The sequence below is a fragment of the Mastacembelus armatus genome, chromosome 9, assembly GCF_900324485.2.
Source record: "Mastacembelus armatus chromosome 9, fMasArm1.2, whole genome shotgun sequence".
NCBI lineage: Eukaryota > Metazoa > Chordata > Actinopteri > Synbranchiformes > Mastacembelidae > Mastacembelus > Mastacembelus armatus.
Window position 1 is genome coordinate 1,351,085 of NC_046641.1, and position 4,630 is coordinate 1,355,714.

At 35.3% G+C, this 4,630-nt stretch overlaps 1 long non-coding RNA gene across 1 annotated transcript; it reads left to right on the forward strand.

Moving 5' to 3' along the window:
- Window positions 1–827: 827 nt before the first annotated feature.
- Window positions 828–3,607, forward strand: LOC113139055 (uncharacterized). The gene is made up of 3 exons (XR_003296515.1): window positions 828–1,011; window positions 1,298–1,508; window positions 2,134–3,607. It is a non-coding gene; the product is annotated as an uncharacterized LOC113139055 (long non-coding RNA).
- The last annotated feature ends 1,023 nt before the right edge of the window (window positions 3,608–4,630 follow it).

Genomic DNA, 4,630 nt, shown 5'->3' on the forward strand with positions numbered 1-4,630 from the left:
ACTAAGTGATACTTCTTTGGAAAAATGTTTTGCACAGGTAACAAAGCTACACATTCCCCTTTTTAATCTGAAATAGCAACAAAGTCCCATATCATTTCTTACTGGAGTAAATTTACTTGTAATATCAACGAAAAAAGTTTGGATGTTGCCTCATAAATATTTTTTAACCAATAAGGTTAAAGAAATCTAATTTATGATTCTATATAGTCTTTATTCTGTAAAACACTTCCTGAATAAGTTTAAAAAAGAACTAGACACAAATTGTTCTTTTTGCTCTTCCTCCACAGAATCTGTGCCTCATCTTTTTTGGCATTGCTTATTCATAAATGAATTTTGTAAAGACATTACCAAATTCATAATAAACAATATAGAAGCACTACACAGTATTTTATGATCATGTATTTTTTTTTGCAAGTGATGAAATAATCGAAGATGGAATGTATATTATTAACCTACTAATTATGAAGTATTATATACATAAATGTAAATGCACAAAGAGAAAAACTATTTTTATTTTGTCTTTTACAAAGAAATTGTAATATATATATATATATATAGAGTATTGAAAGCTGTATCTACAAAAATGTCTTAACATGGACCCAATGATTGCATATGTCTATGTAATATATTTGTTTTGATATATTCCAGTCACTGCCCCTATTGGAAGTTGAATGTTACTTTTGTACTGAAATTGTATGTTTGTACTTTATGTATGTGGCATGTGCAACGTTTTCAATAAAGTATGGAGGAAAAAAAAGATTCCGGGAAAGGGGAGGGATTAGGAAGCAATAGGGTTTATGCCTAATATGGTTTTAATTGTAGACGACCATTCAGAGACAGAAAATGTATTCATAGTTTGAGGGGCAGCGTTTTATCACAGAATATTCCTAGGTTATATATTAATATTAATCTCTAAAACCTTAATCTGTTTTACAACTCTCTTTGCTTTTGGGCCTACCCAAAGAGACAACAGGAAGGCAGCGACTGATTAAAAATGCAAACACCGGAATGGTTAGTGCTGTCAATCTATTGAAATATCTAATCACATGGCCGTAACTCGCCATTCTTATCGATACAGCGGACAAATCTGCGTGTTTTATGCAGAATGTCGGATATGTCCATGACTAGCAACAATCCAAAACAAATTGCCTGCTGTCCAGATTATTCTCCGGAATAACCTCAATGGTACTGCATGCTCTAAATATGCTGAAAGCTAAACATGGCAAACTCGAGGCCAACATGCAATAACAGTTTATTGACCTGCATGTAGCATTACGTAATACATTACTCTCTGCAGGTCTGGTCCCATTTTACGCATCGCTTCCTGATTTCCCAAACTACGGGGCGGCCTGAGGGGCACAATGTAAGAGGAGTGGCGTAATTCCTCTGCGAATGGCTGAGTGTACGTGGCTTTGTTTGCTGGCTGCAGGAGGGTGGTGGGTGAGAGGGGGAGCAGGAGTGATCCCTCGGCAGAGGAACGTGGTGAAACGGACGGTTGGAGTAGAGAGGTTAGCAGCTTTGCAGACAGAAAATGTAGATGTTGTAATGTTGTAAGGTACAGTGTCCATATAGTAACTAAATGTTTCAGCTCTCCATGATCCACAATAATTGACCCACCCTTGATCGCCAGTGTCCAGATTGTTCTTATCTCTTAGGATGTTTAACCTCTAGATGTCACAGATTTTGTTTGCTATACCCTATAAATAACAAGTTCTTACAGTATAGATTCAAGATTCAAAGCGTTTATAGTCACAGTAAGGAAAGCTTGTTTCCCTGTACACTGAAATTCTTTCTTTGCTGTCCACAGTGAATTCCAAGTAAAAGTACAGAATATAAACTAGATAAATACTAAGTATAGGCACTAAAACCAGAGGAAATAATACAAAATATAATAAAGAAATAGAAATATAGGCTATGTACAATTGTAGTGCTAGATAAGTGTGCAATATTTGCTTATGTGCAAAGTAACCAATGTGCAAATGGTAATAAAAATAGCAGCAGTAATACTAACAATCTGAGGAGAACCATATGGTAATGATAAATTAACAGCAGTAAGAGTAACAGATGTGCAAATTGAACCATAATGATAATAATAGCAGCAGTAATCCTAATGTAGGTATCCTTGTCTTCCAGGTGCGGAGAGGGTCTGAGGTGGACCTGTTGGGCCGGCATACGTACTGCAGGGGGTTCAATGCGTCTGGCCAATGCTGCTCTGAATGTGGGCCAGCATCACTCTCTCAAATCACATGATTATTGGAGTAAGTGCTACTGGTCTGTAGTCATTGAAGCAGGTCAGGGGGCTCTTCTTGGGAAGGGTGACGATGGTTGTGGTCTTGAAGCAGGTAGGGATGGTACTCTGACTGAGGGACAGGGAGAGATTGAAGATGGAGTCACGTTTAATAAGATGTATGGTAGAACTCTTCAGCTCTGACAGTGACATTGAACCATGCAGAATCAACTGTGTGCAAATGAAATCAAAGTATAGGCTGGTCTAGACTGGACTGGACTAGCTGAACTTTATAATGTAACCAAAACTTGAGCAGGTGCTGATACAAAAGACAAAACCACAACCTAGAGCAATTATTATTGCGTATTGTTAACTCACTTTTTTTTTAAATTCTGCATTCAGCAACAAATAATTGCAATGTGAAAGAATAATCCACAGAGGAAACATGTCTGAAGTAACAAAGGTTTTGTTAGCGAGGTGGAACTAAGTACAAAAAAGACCCATATTTCTGAGAACCAACATCTACCCTAGCTAAAGAAGGTATTATATGGTCATATTTACTGTAGGATTGAGGTGATGATCACACCCAAGTATGATGCTATGGCAACTTTGCATGTTCAATGTCATCCAGCAAAACTTTCAATACATGCAGAATACTTCCAGGTTGGAAGTGGTCATGAGTTTAATCTTAACAAGACATGTCTGTTGCTATAACTGAACCTGTAAGCAGGACAAATACTAAAGATGCACTCAGCAAGGGAACACCAGCCAAAATAAAAAATATGAGCTTCTGTACTCTGTAAGATTCCTTATAATTTTGTAAAATACTTTTTTTCAAGCTCCCTGTAACTGCACATACAGAGGACATTAGAAAATACAGGTAGGCCCAGAATACATTAGTTCTTATCTGTCCAACTTCCTCCCAATATACTGGACCTTTATACTACTGCTAATAAACTATAATAGTCTGGTTACCAGGGTAACTCCAATGGCAAACCTGTCTCATACATATTAAGACTTGGTGAGTAATGATGATGATGGGCACTGTTTTCTATATAATAAAAACAACAGCAATTTATTCCTGATGATAATAATAATACATTTGTGGAAACAGAATATTTTAGAATCGATTTGTCTCTTATTTGCATTTGAACATTTGAAAAGATGTTACAATTATTTGTGTTTTTTGCATTTACATAATAAAAACCCAAAAGCTGTGAACTCAAACACTAATCCTGATAAGTGTATTGTGTATTTTAAGTGATGATAACCAAATTCTATACCACTCGTGTGTTGTGTAGTCCTATGTGCAGAACTATGTGTCAGTAGAAAAGAAATTATATCATTTATATTGAACTATATTGAATTTGAATTACTGAACTTGCCATGTGAATAAAAGCATCATTGGTGTTTTTACAGCTTCTGCTTCAATATCCAACATGCAGAGCAAAGAACTTTTTGCTGTCTTATGCTTCCACCTAGTGGTGACTTTGAGAGTTTAGCATGGACCGTTAAAACATTAATGTGGAGATTTTTTCATTGTTGAAAAGTGTTGCTAAACCTACAGATGTAACCTAAACTCACTAGCACAGAAAAAAATATAATTAGGTCATTCATTAATGTTAATGATCACACCTATACCTATATACCTATATGAGTATTTTTAACTCAATAGTATACCTATATACTATTGAGTTAAAAATACTCTAATATAAGAAAACCACTACTTTTTTACTGATATATTTTCTGACACTGTTCACAGGTGAAAAGAAACTATCATAAATCTGGCACTGATTTGATCTGAGCATCTTTTTGCCAGCACTTCTCAGTGTGATACAAAATTGTCAAAAAATGATTCTTCTGACGAACCACATCTGACAACAGCAGAATGTCTTGTGGCAGAACTTTGTTTCCATTTCAGAAAGTTTCCTATTATTTCACCCATATGTATTATTGAGGTTGTTTATTGTCTTAGGTTATTTATTCCCAGACAAAATTCCGAAAAAACATTTGATCACAGCAGTTAAAGGTTTTTTGAACACTTAGCTACAAATAGGAGGAAGTCACTTGATAAATGTATCTTGTTCACAGTCTTTACTTTGACTTTGGGATATTATTCAAATCTTAGATAAGTTCAAAAAAGATACACTGACCATAATAAGTGAGAACGATCTGTCGAAGCTCCTGTAAAATGTTGTGTCAGCCAGATGATTGATTACTTTCTGTTTTTTTCCAAAAGTGTAGCACTTGGCCAGAAAATGAAAAAAATGAAGTCTACAGAGTACATAATAATAGTCACAATCTCCATCAACTCCTGTTTCAGGCTTTTGTTAGATGTTAGATCCACATTATGTGAAGATTAAATCCAGAAATGTTATTTATACATTGTTTTTTTTAAAAATC